The sequence below is a fragment of the Camellia sinensis genome, chromosome 9 (assembly GCF_055761805.1).
Source record: "Camellia sinensis isolate YWXY chromosome 9, ASM5576180v1, whole genome shotgun sequence".
NCBI classification, from domain to species: Eukaryota; Viridiplantae; Streptophyta; class Magnoliopsida; order Ericales; family Theaceae; genus Camellia; species Camellia sinensis.
This window is the reverse complement of record NC_138969.1, coordinates 125,321,337-125,339,156: the sequence shown is the minus strand read 5'-3', so window position 1 is coordinate 125,339,156 and position 17,820 is coordinate 125,321,337.

Sequence of the window (17,820 nt, the reverse complement as noted above, 5' to 3'; positions counted from 1 at the left end):
TATATTGAGGCTCGATGCATTTGTCCCAGGGGTTGTTGTAGACATGCTACTCCAGGAGCATACAATACACCTATCTTATAGTGCCCAACTAGAATGAACTTTATTGCATTTTACACGCTAATCATGAATCCTATTTATGCCTCTTTCCTCTAGTTGCTAACAACTTTGTGTTTAACCGGACAATGACCGGAGAATGAGGGGCTATGGTACTATACATCATCCTCGGCCTTGGTATGGAGATCTCCCAGTCGGGGTTTGGGCCTTAGTAGATACGGTCTGCTTCGGTACATTCCGCTCTAGGATCACGAAGCTACAAGCAAACCTGGTCGTCTTCGAAGCTCTAGTGGAGAGGTGGCGGGACACCGCCAACTCTTTCCACTTCTCATCAACAGAGGAGATGATGATGACCCCTTATGACTTCTCGATGATCATGGGCCTCGGAGTAGGGAGTGATCCTATCCCGTTTGATCTAGTCATGGCTCAATGGAGTGCTCCTCAAGTATATCTTTTGAAGGCAGTCCCTTGTATGGCCAGCCAAGGGATGATTAGATATAACTAGCTTCATCTGCGATTTCATGGTTCCCCACCTAAGACTCCTGAGGAGACAACATAATATAACCGCGAGTTGATCTTATGTGTGCTCAGTACCATCCTGTTTGCGAACAGGGAAAACAGCATGGCGTAGACACCCCATTTTTAACCGCCCTTAAGACTTGGGCGCCTTAAATTGATCACTCGATGATGAAATACTACACTATACATATGCTCAATTTTCTCAGTAAGAAGCCTCGGTTCTTGGGTTTCAAAGCCTAGAACCTTGCACCACCTTTGGACCAAAACTTGATTTTTCCAAGCCTGACCACCCAGAGACCTGCTGGCCAACAGGTGGCGGACTGGCCAGAAATTAGTGGCCGGTCATCCCCCACCTGGCTGACCAACTAGGTTTTTCGACTGATAGATATTTTGCTGTCAGTTGTTCCCCTATATACATGTAATGCACCAGTTGGCTCAACATAGATATTTCCAACTGAGGCACCAGTTTTTCTATATATAGAGGATCATACCTTAGGTTTTTAGGTTAGAAAAGAATTTCAAAAGCTCAAATTCTTGAAAATCTCTCTCTCTCTCTCTCTCTCTCTCTCTCTCTCTCTCTCTCTCTCGGTCGCTCTCTATCTATCTTGCAACACACATACACCTTTCCTATACTTCCTAAACCAATATTTTAGCTCTCCTTGCTGAGATTCTTAAGTCTAAATTTAAGCTCTTGAGGGTGTTTACTTGTGAGCCTGTGAATCAAAGAGTTACTCGTCTTCAAGAGGTATAACCTTGACCTTCCTTACACTACTTCTCCCCTATCTTTTCTTACTGTTTTTGTACTAGTTTTACATTTTTTTTGGGGCTGAAACTTGTGGCTTAAATCTATCAAAGGTAGAGGGGTTAACCACCCTTCCTTGAACCTTGTTCTCTAAGCTTTTGGCCTTATGTTTCCCACTTCTTTCTCAACTTTTTTCTAACTTTTTACCACTATGTTTCAGACTTTTTTCAGAAGCTAAAAATCTGGTTTTGAAGTCTCAAAAATGGAGGGGTTAGCTACCGCTACTTTGGCTTGCTTACTAGCTTCATTTCTCTCTTATTTTAGCTCAGTTGTTCTAGCTTTTTTCATACTAATTCCAACGCTGTTTTTGTGAGTTTTAGGACTATTTTAGTGTGTTTACTTCATTCATGCTTTGCATAGTGTGCTTGTGTGTTGTAGTCTTCATAGGTTTGGTGGTTTAAGTCTTAGACACCAACCTATTCGAGTTGATAGTCTTTATTTTTTTTATGCTTTTCATGCACGCGTTCACACTTGCAATAACCACCTTTGCACTCTCCCTCCTTTCTTGGTTTTATGTGTTTGAGAGTTATTTCAAACGAGTGTTGTTTAAGGCATGCAATAGAGACCCTTCCATGCTTAAATGGTTTAATCTCCTTGGAGGTTCATTACCAAGGCATTACATCTCTCTCATGCCAAAATCAACTTCTTGTTTGATGTTTCTCTTCATTAGTGGACATAATTATCACTTCTTCGATTAAAATGATTAAAGAATGGTAAGGTAATGTAAAAAGGCTAATAAAATTGGACTACAAGTGATAACAAGATAATAAAATCAAGTTAGGTTCAATCAGACGTTAATTGAACCTATTGAGCCTTGGATTTTTACATACTCCTAGTGATGTTAATGGTTCAAGGAGCAATGTCCACTCCTTTCCTTGAGGTGACTCCATGGTAGGAAAGAGGTATTGTTGGTCTTTCATTTCATGTCATTGATCTTTTTGTCCAATTAGTTCATTGATCATCATGCAATAACCTTGCGATCATTGATGATTTGTGGACCAATTTTACTCATCCCTTGATCAATTCCATTGCAGGGAGAGGCAGAGAGGACAAACATCCCCTGGAAACACTCTGTTGGTGCTCTATTTCTTTTCTATTGCAGCGGGGCAGACCTCTAAAATAGTGGCCGGCCGGCCAGCAAACCATCCGGCTGACCACTTTTTCTGGCCGGCCAGCCACTTTATTTTATAAGAGCAAAACAATTTTCATGGCAGAACAAAGCAGAGGTTGGGGAGAAAACAGTTTAATTTTCTAACTGCAAAATAGAACAATTCTGGCAGCAAAACAGAGAAGTTTTCGTATGAAAATTCGTGTTCATGCATCTGTAATTCTTCGTTATCCATAGCTCGTGAAATTAATGCTAAGAGTAGTATGTTGTGCTTAAATTAGTAGTTCCTCAGAAATTTGTAATAACTAGTTGCTTAGATAATTAATTTCGTGTTATAATTAATCAACTAGCTTAATCCTAATTTGTAATAATTAGTTAGTGTAGCTTATTCATTCATTTGGTAATGTAATAGTTAGCTTAATTAGGACATTAATTTGGACCCTCCTACACGAGGGAAAATATGTAATAATGTGTGTATGTCTTCTAACCCTCATTTCTTTCTCCCTTTTATTTATCCTCTTACTGTGGTTGTAAAGCATCATGTTCTAATTAGCATTTTCCAGGACTTGCATCCATTCATCTTGCATGCGTAAGGGTTCGACTCATCATACTAATCAATATCGATTTTAAATTCATTGCTTGAATACATGCTCTATCATATGCCTTGAAACTGATCCATATGTCATGTTAGGAAGTCGAATCCGATAGTTGCATGCTGTATGCACTGCATTAGCCATGTTCCATTGCATAGGATCATGCATTTTTTAACTTATTTTTGTTTTCTTTGGCTTGCCTTGGAGTGGTGTTGCAATATCAAACATGTTTACTATGAAGCTAGGTGCTTAGTTGCTACATCTCTTCAATTCCTGTAGATGAAGGCTAATTTATTCAAGTTGGGATGATTTGATTAAATGTACATACGAGCTCGGTTTTTCAAGTGACATGTATTCAAAACAATTTTCAAACAAAACATGAAACCAAAGCATTTTAAAGTGGGTGAATTAGTCTATACTTGTGTGCATCACACAGTAAAGATAGCATAATAATCGGAACATGAGCATATAATGTATATAAAAATCACATCATGATTAGTAGAGGCCGATCTTTTATCAGGTGAGTGGGCTGGTCAATTGATGACCTTCCCTTCTCATACCTAAGTTCCCAAGCCGAGACACTTTGGTGATGACGGACAAGTGGCTTTTGGCACGAGTCGTAGGTTTCCTAAATTTTCCAAAAATATTTAGGTGGTGACTCTGAAATTTGGCAATGTAGTCTATTTTTGGCATTTTTGAATAAAAATCAATTTTCTAAATGATTAGCCAGATTTGGACTCATTTGTGTTTATCTGTTTCACATTGCACTTGTGAAGCCAAATTTAGAATCGCGGGCATCTAAACTGTAGGGTTATCGTATCTGAGGAGATTAAACCCCTCCAAAGAGCATGAAAAGCAAGCTACAGTTTCTGGCGAATCTGCTGGGGAAAGGGAGAACTTGACTTGAACTTCATAATGTGAAATTTTATCTACATATATATGTTCTTTGTATTGCATTTTCATTGTTACTTTAAGTCATTGTGTTTTCCATCTGTTATTCCTGGACGGTTTGTTGGAGGCTTTCCCAAAAAACTTTCCAAAAAGGCTGACTTGTCATAGGCTCTGCCATGTTGGAATCACAACCCTTGGATTTGGATTACCGCTGTACCGCTTAATCTTTCTTTCACTTCTCGGTGTTAGGTGTGAGAGGTATATTAGGTAATCTTGCCGAGGTACTCCTTTCGACCATTCGACCTAGTTGCATATAATAAAGCCATAGTGTCTATTCCAAACTGGGACAAGATGCTCACCCCGTATACAGGGTGTTGTGTGAAACCACTTGCTTGAAATAGTGAGCCCCTAGATCACGTCAAAAATCTAGGACAGGGTAACCCTACCCTCCCCCATAGTGGTGTTTTGGCTCTCTTTTACCTGGTATGTACTTTTACAGTGGAATTGTATAGAAACGCATTATATCAGTGGTACTGTAGACGTCCCCGAACGTCCCGGGAGGGAATCCTGTTTTGTTTATATGGGCTCACCACAGTTCGGACTCAAATGTCACGGTCCTGTATCAAATCTCGCAGAGTGCAATGCAAGACCGATGAATCATCAAAGAGTCCAAATCCAGCAAATCATTTTTGAAAACAGATTTTTTTGAAAGAAGTGTCAAACATGGACTGCTTTGCCAGATACAGAGTCGACACCTAAATATTTTATTTGGGGAAATTTAGGAAACCCTGACTCGTTTGCCTAAGGCCACGTGTCCGTCATCACCAAAGTTGCCTCAGCTCGGGAACTTGGGTACGATTGGGGAAGGTCACTTCGTGAGCACCACCGCTCGCCCGATCAAAGATCGGCCTCTACTAACGATGATATCAAGTTTTGAAAACATTATGCATTCTTATTCCGGTTATTAGCCTAGATTTACTACATGATGCGCACAGCATACAAGTATAGACTGGGTCACCTGAATCGGAGCAAAACATCTCATGTTTGTTTTGAAAACGGTTTGTTACTCGCAAGTAGGCTAAAATGCAGATTTTGGCACCCTCGGGTGGGCCTTAGAAAACATGGTTTTGCCACTATCTAGTGGGTTTAAAACTCACAGTCAATGCATTATTCCAATTCAGATAACCCAACCTTCACCCACAGGCGCTCAAGCCGGTATATCATATAAGCAAATAGCCTCATGGTAAGCATGCTATCATGGCAGTCACTCACACGCATGCAAGGATGCTAAAGCATAAAACTTGCCGAGTACTCCAAGCCAAAACAGGAGCTGATTAGAAATCATGCATGAATCCTAACTATGCTGGAATGCCTAATGCAACACATGCAAAATGCTACTAAAATAGGCTAGGCTATTCTACAATGGCATGTGAAATGCTACAACTAACACGTATTCAACTCGGAATTGAAATACAATGCAGTTAGTATGATGCGCCGAGCCCGGTGCATGCAAGACAGATAAATGAATGCAAACATGCGGGCATAAGTATGCTAATTGAAACATGCCCTAATCTAACCATCATAAGCTGATAAATAAAAGGGGGAAAGACGTGGGGTTGGAAAACATACATCACACATACGCACACTTATTACAACATTGCCCCCCTCGAGGGGTCCGAATAAATAATAAAGTCTGAATAAATAAAAGCTACAGCTAATTATTACACAACAGTAACAAATTAACAAATTAGCTAAGTAAGCATGTAAGCTACATGAATGTGACTGCCTCGGCTCTGTTTTGAGTGACGATGGATGCATGCATGCTCGAGTCGCCTCGTCGGGAAATTCCATCGCGATGCCTCGTCTCGCCTTTGTTTGCAACTGATTTTAGAAATTTGCACAAGGCTCCAAGAGGCTGAAACTCCACCCTGGGAAGGCTGCCGACCAGGTATTGGCTTGGAAGACACCTGCCAGAAAACCTGGTCGGCCGACCACTTTTTGCCCTTGGATTCTAGTTTTTTCTGCGACAAAGGCAAGAGAGAGAGAAGGCAATGTATTTTCAACATATGTGTGCAAGATCACTCCCCGTCCTTGCGCAAGCTCAAGGGGATGTAATCCTTGACCCTCGTGCCACCAATCACGCATCTCGATGCATGATGGCCAATGAGTCAAATTGCACGACTCAATATGAGATGAATGCACATATAAGCAAGTAAAGCCAAAAACTCTATCATGGACAGTCAAGAGTGTCGGTGACTGAGAATCGAGGCACGTTTCATCACTTGGAGTACGAATCGTCCCTCGTTTCCTGTGTTTGGACTAAACCCTACTTCAAACACAATGAAATATCCATGACATGCATGAATGCAACTCTAACATGCAACCTAGATGCAATGCAACCTGAATGACGCAAACATGCATGGGATGACATGCAAACATGCTACTAGCATACACAATGCTATGAAATAATCAATGGCATACTCAATGCAAGATGATTCTATATGGCATACGCAATGCATATGAAGACTAACAAACACAATGAAACGAGCAAGGCATACACAATGCAATGATCAAATCATGCAACATTGTGAACTAAATGGCATACACAATGCAAGATAGACTTAAACCAACATGAGTGGACCTCAGGCACACCCAAATCAATGGCCATATGATGAAAATGAGACAGCCGAAATACATGCAAGCATGCACGAATGCAATGGACCGATCCTAAGGCACAACATGCAACTCTAACTAAGCATGGAAAAGGATGAAATATGGCATACAAGCATACATTTTCCAGCTCTGAAACATGATGTACAATGGTCCCAAATCATGCAAATATGTTACCCAATGCATGCTAGATGGCCTGAATACCGAAACTAGTGCAGTGCGTTACACTATAGGTACACAAAGCAATGCACGAATGGCAAAACCAACCCCAAATAGACCTTAGGCAGGTCTGAAACAGTGGGAAAATGGCCCAAAATGATGGTTCAAAGTGCATGGAAATGAAGCTCATTCAATGGCCCGAAAACAAGGCATTCATGCACAACTCTCAAGCACACTTAAAGAGGAGAAAACATGAGGATATGGCATTCACATAGGCTCTAAAATATGATGCAAAATGACCCGAAAGAATGAAAACACCTCAGTATATGCATGCAATAGACCTCAAATCTCAAAACTAGGCAAGTGTATTGAACTACAAGCATGCAAGACAAGCATCATTCGACCATGAGACCCAAAACCAGAGCTAGGGTAGTCCAAAATATGCATAAAATTAGTTTAAGGCAAGGCCAAAAAGTGCTAAAATCAAGGGTCAACTAAGCATGCAAAATAAGCTAGTGAACCATGATTTGCACTACAACTATATGAAACACATGAGAGCTCACCAAACCAGCTAAAAACAAAAGTATTCCATGCCAAATAATGCCCAAAAACCCACTGAAACTCAGTCAATCCATGCAAGAATGATGTGTCCCTTTGAAAGGCCAATAAGAGGGTTGTTTTACACATGCAAGATAGACATACAAAATGGAAAAACCACCTCTGGACAAAGGTTATGATGGCCCTAAAACTCACTAAAAAGGGCCTAAAGGTAGTCTAGGAAGCATGCAAGTGAAGGCCCCTTTGAAAGGCCTTGAAAAAGATTACTCTACACATGCATAATAGACACTTTATATGGCAAAACGGGCTCTAGACAGAGCCTATGCAGACCTTAAAACTCACCAAATAGGGCCTAAAATATGGCTTTGAAACATGCAAGTAGGAGCCCCTTTGGAAGCCTAACAAAGGTAGTAAACAAATTAAGGGGTGAGAGGGTCACCCCTCTTTGATTTTAGGGCTCAAAAACACATGTTAACCACTAAAAATCCGCTGGATTTCAGTGGCTAAAAGGCCAAACCAAGGCCAACACAAATGCTCTAATGCATAGCCCTAAACATGAGGAAATGAAGCATGCAAAGGGGAAGATGACTCCAAACAGAAAAAATTGCTAAACAAACATGTTTATAAGCTAAAAACAAAACTTTTTTCAGTTTATGACAAAACCCAGAAATGCTTGCAAATAAGGCTAAAGAATGAGGCAAAATAAAGCTACAAAGAGGGAAATGGTGACTTACCCTTGTAGCACAGCAATGCAGCAAGCTCTGGACCAAGAAAGTGAGCCCTCAACCTCTAAAAAATAGCTCCAAGGTACTTAGGATGGTAGTGGAGGTGTTGTGCTTGGAGGTGTAGTGCAAATGGCCAAGAACCATGGAGCTGTGGAGCTTGGATGTAGAGATATAGAGGGAGAGTATATGTAAGCCTCAGCCAAAAACGTTCAACCCTTGCAAATGGAGAGGAGAGCCTCTCTTATAGAAGAAGAGGTCCAAGGCTTCTTGGAGAAGCCTCAAGCAAAGAGACCGAGCTTCTAGAAGAAGCTAAACCAAGAGGGACAAGCTTCTTGAGGAAGCTAGACCAAAGGGGTCAAGCTTCCTCAAGAAGCTTGACAAAAGGTCAAGCTTCTCTTAGAAGCTAAGCAAAAAGGGGCCAAAGCTTCCTTAAGAAGACAAACAAAAGGGTTAAATCTCATAGGATGGGGCAAATGCCTCCCAGCTGGCACAACTGTATGCAACTCAGTAAGGCCAAAAAGGAGATAGCTGGCCGACCAATTCAAGTGGTCGGCCGACTACTTCCCCTGGTCAGCTGACCAGGGGTCAAAAGGGCTAACAAGAAAAGGTGGTCGGCCATGCCAAAAAGGTGGCCTTCCAGGTGAATGCAATATAGTGGTGGTATGGGAGACCAGAAAATGTGTCTCAAAAGTGAGGGAGACCAAGGGGTCAAAAGGGTCAAGTACCAAAGGTGGTCAGCCATACCAAATAGGTGGCCTCCCAGATGAATGCAACACAATGGTGGTATGGGAGACCAGAAATTATGGCCCAAAAGTGAAGGAGACCACCTCTCTAACAAGAAAATCGGGCGGCGAAAAGAAAAGTGGTCTCTAAGAAGAAAAGGTGGTCTCCCACCATACTACCACCTTTCTAAGAATGAAATTAGGGTCCATGCCAAAAATGAACCCTAACCGATGCAAAATGAGGGTTCGGGGGCCAAAACGCTCAGCCGGGGGCCCCGAAAACTGACTGTTAAGCGTCGAAAGTGGCGTGCGACCACGAAGGTGGTCTCCCGGGCCACAGTGTCCCTCTAAGGAGAGGAAACAAGGTGTGTGCCAAAAATAGGAGCAAACGGAGGTAGTTAAGCGGTCCCGAACCGAGACACACGGCCGACGGCTCCGAAAATCGAAAACTGGTCTCCAAATGGGAACAGTGGTCTACGACCACAAAAAGTAGCCTACGGCCACTGAGAGATGGTCTACGAGACCTCTTCCTCCATTCGAGAAGAGAAAACAAAACCTGGTTCGCAAACCAAGGCAAAGCACAAAATAGTCCCGAAGTCCGGAGGCAAGGCTTTCAGCTAAGACTCTGTAACCTCAGAACGAGCACAACATTCGTCATCACTGAGCGTTCAATCGATGACGTCTGAGTCTTAAGGTCGGTCAAAAATGGGGTGTCTACAGGTACAAAGGTAATATCAATTTTGGGGGCAGAGTTCAATGAGAAATACAGTGTTTTACCTGTGATTATATCTGTTACGAATTGAGCTGAAGTGTTATCCGATTGTTGATTATTGTTTTTTTTTCTTTTGTTAGGTAGTTTGGAATCATAACTTCAGATAGACTCGATATCCCCCAAGTTTTGTGGACTTGCTCTGGCACACTTCGCAAAACCCAAGACCTTGTTGGTGGTTAGCCAGTGTTGGTCTCACTCCCACCAGTTGTGCAACGGAGAAGAAATAGGCAGTTATCATCACTAGCACAGATCACTCAGCAGTCACCTGTCTACTTACCAATAGCTAACTCTCCAAGGCCTGTCATGATGCAAAGTCTAGAAGAGGTCGCTGCTATGATGACAGCTTTTCAATGAACTATGGATATCCTGAATCAAAAAATTCCCATTTAGGAGAAAACCATTGCTAAAATGCGACGCTCATCTGGAGCATTGGCATCTACTGTACTTCCAGTTCCAGCTGCCCAGCCGAATCTTGATCCATCTCCACCAGTTGAAAACCCTTAGGTCCCAGATCATCAAGAGATGTTTCCACAGGCTCCAGCTTTCAGGGCCTCCGGCGCAGCCTCACGAGGGACTTCTTCCTTTCAACATTAATGATACCGATCCGGTTTTGATTAAAATTGCCAGGCTAGAGAAGGCGCTCAAGAAATCCCAAGGCTTCAATTCTATTTCGAATATTGAAGACGGTTATACTGAGGCTTCAGTCAAACTGTCGAAAAAATTCAAGATGCCTCACATCGATAGGTTTGATGGTAGTGGGGACCCTATTGTTCATGTTCACTTGTTTTCGGATGTTTTGAGGTCAATAGGCCTGACTCGAGCTCATAAAATGTCTTTGTTCTGGAGAACTCTATCGAACGTGGCAGCTATCTGGTACGCCAAACTAAAGGATTCTACCAAACGGAGCTGGGAGGAACTGTCTTATGGGTTTGTTAACCAATAGTCATACAACACTCAGATAGAAGTAGCCATCAATGAGCTAGAAGCGACTACCTAGAATCCCAAGGAACTCGTCATCGACTTTGTTTCCAGATGGAGGGTAGAAGTAGGCAGAATGACGAATAGGCCCTCAGAAAGGGAGCAAGTGTAGTTAGTGGTTCAGAATCTCGAGGCGGATATGTTACAATGAATGATAGTAAGGCCACTATCTACATTTGTTTTTCTGCACGAGTTGTGGGTCCAAATTGAAAGTGCATTCAAGAAAGGCATCATCCAAAGAACCAGTGAACCGACAAAAAGGTCGTTTACCAAGAATACTAATGCTAGTAATAGCACTATTCCTCGGCCTGCCGAGATCAACACCCTTGCCACAGCGGCCAAAATGGCCGTTTCCTTCGCCGCTACGTCACAGCCCACTAGCCCAAACTGAAACCAAAGAACCTTTATCTCTCTCCACATGAGCCCAGCCCTCGCTCTTAAACTCTTGATGGAGAAAGGGCACCTTAAGCCTCTCGACCCCCGACCTCTCTCTAACCCACTACCATCTAGACACGACCCCACCTAGTACTGCATCTTTCACCAATAGCACGGTCATCCTACTGATCAGTGCTATCACTTACGTCATGAGATCTAACATCTCATTGACAATAAAATCATCGCCCTAAGCTCTAAACTGAATGTGACCACCAACCTACTTCTCGCCTATAACTAAGTCCCACCACCTAGAAACATTAACCTAATCCATGCATTACCACCCACCTTTAACCCTAACACATATATCACCCCATTCCATCTACCTAAGCTAGAGTGGTTATTCCGGAAAGCACAGACATGTGCATGATGGACATAACACCCAAAATCCAACCAGGGCCTGTGGTGGTGTAAGTGGAAGAGAATAAGAATGCACTAGAGAAGGGGTTGTCTGACATCCAAGTTATAGAGAAAGGGGCCTTACTCACAGAGAAATATGACCCCAGCCTATACATTATGGATGCTGACCAGCCAAAGCCTGTTGTCGTATTACCAGATTCCCTCAACATCAACGTCATTGGGGAGAATGAGCCAGGGAAAAATTTGCATAACTAGTCTGAACAAGGTCTGGATGACCTGGCGGTCCAAGAGAAAGGTCTGGAGAACCTTTACTTTTTCGAAGAAGAGGATGTAGGCAGTTATAGTTTGGTTTTCGTGCTCCTTTTGGATACGACAGCCCGACAGTTAGAACTCTTGTGGTTCTAAATTTGATTTCACAAGTGTAATGTGAAATAGATAAACACAAATGAGTCCAAATTCGGCATTCTTATGGAAAAATTGATTTTGAATAAAAAATGGACTGCTTTGCCAGATTACAGAGTTGCCACCTAAATATTTTTAGAAAATTTAGGAAACTCGAGACTCGTGCCAAAGGCCACTTATCCGTCATCACCAAAGTGTCTCAGCTCGGGGACTTAGGTACGAGAGGGGAAGGTCATGAATTGAGCACCCCACTTGCCCAATCAAAGATCTTTCTCTACTAATTATGATGTGAATCTTATTTATATTATATGCTCTTGATCTGGTTATTAGGCTAACATTACTATGTGTTGCACACAAGTATAGACTAATTTGCAAAAATTGCAACACTTTGATCTCATGTTTGTTTTTGAAAATTGTTTCGAATATGTACCACTTGAAAAAGTGATGTCATGTGTACATTACTCAAATTATCCCAATGTAAGCAATTAGCCTTTATCCACAGGCATTCAAATAGGTATATCAATTAGGCAGTTAGCCTCATGGAAAACATGCTTGATATGTCAACAATCACACTTATGCAATATGCTAAAGCAAAGGAAAAGAATTAGAAAACATGCATGCCCCTAATTAATGCAACACGCGCGGTATGCAATTAATAGGCTCGTCTATAAATATGGCGTACGAATCAATTTGATAGTGTGCGGTTTAAGCATGTTTTCAAAGAAGTATTTAAACAACAATTCTAGTTAGCATGATGAACCGAGCCTTATGCATGCATGACAATGGATGCTTTGTACATGGAAAATGCTTAACAAAATATGATGTGCTACATTATCCATCATAAGCGGGGAAATAAAAGGGAGAAAGACGTGGGGTTGGAAGACATACACACTTATATATTTCGTCCTTGCATAGGAGGGTCCGAAAAAATGAATTAGCTAAGCTAGCTAACTAGTTAATATTACAACACCGAATTTAACTAACTATTCTGGCTAACTAAATAATTACAACACAAAATTAATTACTCTAACTAATTAATACAAAATAACTAAAACTAACTAACTAGTTACATTACGAAATTAATTGACTAAGTAATTAATTACAAGTTCACTCACAACATACTACTAGTAACCAAACGTGTCTAACGGGTCCCTCTTGAAGAGCATTCTTAGGAGATGTTTGTCCACCCTCTTGAAGAGGAATGACCCTTTGAATCACATACCACTAATGTCACACCCTCAAGAGCTTAAAATGCAAGCTCAAACATCTCAGCAAATAACCCTCAAAGTTTGGTTTGGAGTGTCTAAGCAAAGAGTATAGAAGTTACGAGGGAGAGATAAATGTAGAGAGAGAAATATTTTCTAAAACTTTGTTTCGCAAATTTTTCTAACCCTAAATTATGAGAGGGAGTCATCTATATATAGAAATATATGAGACTATCTCGAAAATATCCATACAGATGCAGCTAAGACAGTGAATGCATCTATGGAGACAGTTGGCACAATTTGCAAAAAGATTTGAATTTTTACACAAGTGGCTGGTAGGCCACTAATAGTGGGCAGCAGGCCACTAGTGGGTCTGCTGGTCCCTTGGATGGTCAGGCTTGAAAAACTACTATTTTGGTTCAAAAACAAGGCACAAGGTTTGTAGGTTTTTTGAGGCTCCAAATTGAGGTTTCCTACTAAGGAAATCGAGCATTTGGACAAGCATACAAATCATCATTGGGTGAGCAATTGGTGGCACCCAAGTCTGAACGACGGTCAAAAAATGGGATGTCTACAGTTGCCCCTCTTTGATAGAGCTCTGAGTCATGAAATGACATGAGTGAATGTCAAATCCCAAAGACGACCCATTTTAACAAGGCCATAAGACTTGGCAAAACAATTAAGACATAACTTAAATTGGTTGAACTCGAAAGCTGCCTACGTATCCCTTTGCAAGGAATCAAACCAGCATAGTTCAGGGGCAAGATGCAAATGATTTGCACAAAGAAGATACTTTGAAAGATGGACTCACACGTCTCGCAAAGCAGGCTATTTCGAAAATCCATAATTATAGAAGATGATGCAATAAGCAATAACAAGATAAAAATTATCACAAAAAGTCCAATCTACGCAGGAAGAAATAAAAACACACTCCAACCACGTCGGAATCGTAAGAAGAGGAAGAAAATTGCTCAGGGCCGCATTTCACGTATCCTGAGATACTGTTCCCACGCTGACATCGTACGAAGAGGAAAAAAAAGAAATCCTGCTCAGGGTCGCGTTTTATGCGTCCTGAGATACTCTTCCCATGTCAAAATCGTGAGAAGAGGAAGAAAACCGCTCAGGGTCGCTTTTCACAAGCCCTGAGATACTCTTCCCACGCCAACATCGTGAAAAGAAAGAAAAAAAGAAAAAAAACCCCACTCTGGGTCGCGTTTCATGCGTCTTGAGATACTTTTCCCATGCCGAAATCGTGAGAAGAGGAAGAAAACCGCTCAGGGTCCCGTTTCATGCGCCCTGAGATACTCTTACCACGCTGACATCGTGAAAAGAGGAAAAAAAACCACTAAGGGTCGCGTTTCACGCGTTGTAAGATGATATGAAAGATATAAAATGCACGAGATTGCACGGTAGATGTGCAAAGTAGGAAGAGCGTGCGATAGATGCATAGGGTGAACGGGTGCGACAGATGCACAAAGTAAACGAGTGTGAAAGATGCACAAAGTAAACAAGTACGATAGATGCACAAAGTGAACAAGATTGAAAATAAGTACAATGAGAACGCATGTTTTATGCAAGATAATTGAAAGCATGTTCTATGCAAGGTAATTGAAAGCATGTTCTATGCAAGGTAATTGAAAGCACGTTAGTTACGAACGATGCAATGCACGGATGCGACATAAGAGGCATGTCAACGTGCACGTTTTATGCAGATAAATTGACAAAATGAAAAAAAACAATGTTCATCAACAACCCCCCTACTTACCCCTCGGAGGCTTTGCTAAATGTTCAAAAAGGATACACCTTGTTCATATTTGAGATTGGGGCACGTTTCCGCGCCGGAGTGCAGCGGGCATTGGAACGGCGCAACCGGAACACAGTTTCGAGCTCCTCGGAAATCAAATCCACTCCAAATACCTCAATCGTTCTTTCCATGCCCTAAATGGGACCTTCCATACGCTGTTAGGGTGAAAGGGGAACAAAACCAGCACTAGGCCACAAAAGGGGCCTGCTGGCCACTAATGTAAATTCGGGGGCAAATTGGACATTTTGGCATGGGTCTACCTAAACACATCACCAAACTTCATTTCCTCACATCTATATGACCGAAATCTCTCTCCCTCTCTCTCTAGGTCCTTCCTCTCTCTAGATTTGTGCTTTGTATGCGTTTTCCAATGCCCCATGCAAACTTTATTCGAAATTTTTTTTGGTCCTCTCCCTCTCTCTTTAGGTTTTTTCGTTTTGATGACTTCATTGGTGGCGTGCCGAAGGATATTTTGTTGAGGGAGCCGAACTCCCACCTTTTCCACCATGTTACTGAGGTACAATACTATGTTTATGCTTTATTACCTTTTATCTGATTGTCGTGCATTGCCTTTCATCTGACTCTTCTTTTATTACATGTCTTTCATCTGATTCATTCTTTCTTTGCCACAGGAGGACTCTCACTCCTGTAGGGGCTACGAGGCAGTGATAGCCAGGGACTGGTATCATGAGCTCCCCCCTCGGGTCTGCGACCTTGTCGATGAGGCAGGCTTTAGCTTAGTCTGCATTGGCCTTACGCATCACATGGCTAGCCAAGCCCTACTCGAAGCATTAGTGGAGAGGTGGTGGGATACCACCAACTCCTTCAACTTTTCTTCTACTGTGGAGATGACGATGACCCCCTATAACTTTTCGATGATCATAGGCTTAGGAGTAGGGGGTGATCCGATCCCTTTCGACATGGACATGGGCTAGTGCAAGGCGACCAAGATCTACCTGCTTGGAGCGAGTCTGCTTCTATACAGGCTAGCTATGATGCGATATAAGTAGTTCCTCGAGCGCTTTTACTAGGGTTAGCCTGAGACACAAGAGGAGGTAGAGCAGTATACCCGGGGCATCTTGATGTATCTTTTCGGTACCAGCTTGTTCAAGAATAGGTGGAACACTGTGGGTTTGTACTTGTTGAGCACCCTTGTGACCCTGTTCCAGGCTCGATTTTACGACTGGAGTGGAGTCAACCTTGCCACATTTTACAGCTATATGAGCTCTAGTTCCCGCATGAAGGGAGATAGGGTCAGAGGCTATAGGAAAGCCTGGAAGGTATGCACTGTACTTTCGGTTCTGTTTACTTCTTCTTATGCTTTCTGGTTTGCATTTTATGGCTTATATCTGTCCATGCATTGTGCCTTCTGCCTTGCACTTTTTGTTTGGCATCTGTTCACACACTGTGCCTTCTGACGTGCACTTTCTATTTGGCATATATTCACACACTGTTGAATTCACATTGCCAACCTTTCCTTGTAGTTGTGGGTTTACGTCTATTTCCCAGCCCTTACCCAGAGCCGATGGATGAGATTGCTCTGGTCGTGCCTTACTCGTGATGGTATGATGGTAGGTGCCACCGCCGGAGCCGTGAGGACATGACCTTTGCCTTCTATCGTTGCTACTTTGACACAGTGGTTGCCCACGAGGTAATCTGAAACTCACAACCATTTCTAATTTATTTCCATTGCTACTAGTTTGATCCATATTCTGACAACTAACAGCAACTAAAAACTTGTAAACTTTCTGTTGTAGATCCCTTGGCATCCTTGGGCGACGATGCTAGCCGGAGTTAGAGACTAGTATGCCAGAGCCTGGGCTACTTCCCGATACAGGATCCTGCTGAAGGGCCTATTCTATCGAGCCTAGTTCCTGGGTGAGAGGTTTGTATGCTAGACAGTGGGGTTGCCCACTCTAGTTGTTCCTATGCCACCCCCAGCATCCATAAGGACTGTTGATAGCCTCTCAGGTAGGGCCATTATCCAGTATATAGTGGGGCGGGATGCCGACTACTTCAGAGGGGAGGCCGACTACACAACCTTCATCAAGACTCACCCTATGCCACCCCTAACTGGAGTTCGCACTGGTGGTGCAGTAGGTACTTCCTTGGTTGGAGAGGCTGCTTAGGAGGTCAAGGCTAGTATTGGAGAGGCCCCTGCTGTTGGGAGGGCTACCAGTTGGCCAGCAATTCCCACTGCGATTCCTTATGGGCGTCCGAGCGAGATGGCCTATCAGCTCCCAATCAAGCCGAGGTAGGGCATGGGTACGTTAAAGCCCCGGGCGCACCTCAAGTATGGACCATTCTTGACACCTAGCATCTGTATTCTTTCTTTTTCAGATACTGAGTAGTCAACTTCACTTGTAGGCACCTACAAAGTATACAGAGTACCTTCTTCAGCTAGTTGCCTCCCTAGTAGGGGTGTGCATAATACCGCCGAAACCGCCAAAACCGCACCGAACCGCACCGCCAAGGCAAATTCGTTATTATTTGCCAATCGAACCGCCGGTTTTTGGTAAGAAAAATGGCAAATTCTAGTGACACTTTTATCAATCCGCTGGTTTCTATTTTTCTTCCAAACCGTACCGACCCGCACCGCTATTAAATCATGTTTTAAAAGATTCTAAAAATTCTTTTTTACTTAAGTTTGCTTATTGTTCTATACCTTAGAATATAGTATTACATTACTGCTCGAGGGGAATTCAAGATGTCGGTAATTCAAAATAAAGTTGGATTCCAATTCACTTTTCAATCTTTTTTTTTTTCTGGCCATGTTGCAAACTTGCATCAGCTCACTTTTCAATCTAAATACTTTTCAACAGTAAACATTTTCAATATATTGTAAACCCTAAATGATATTAATTTTATGTATTGTATTTGATCATTGTAGCTTTCACAGATGCTTGTAATGAACTGATGGCATAGTCGTTGATATTATCATGTTGTTGCTACACTTGCTGCATCAGAAGAAATTTTCGCAAGATGCTTAACATCATGGTATCTCTCGTCTTTTTTTTACTCTTTGATTTAAGTTTTGTAATTTGAATTATATTTTTTATAAACCGC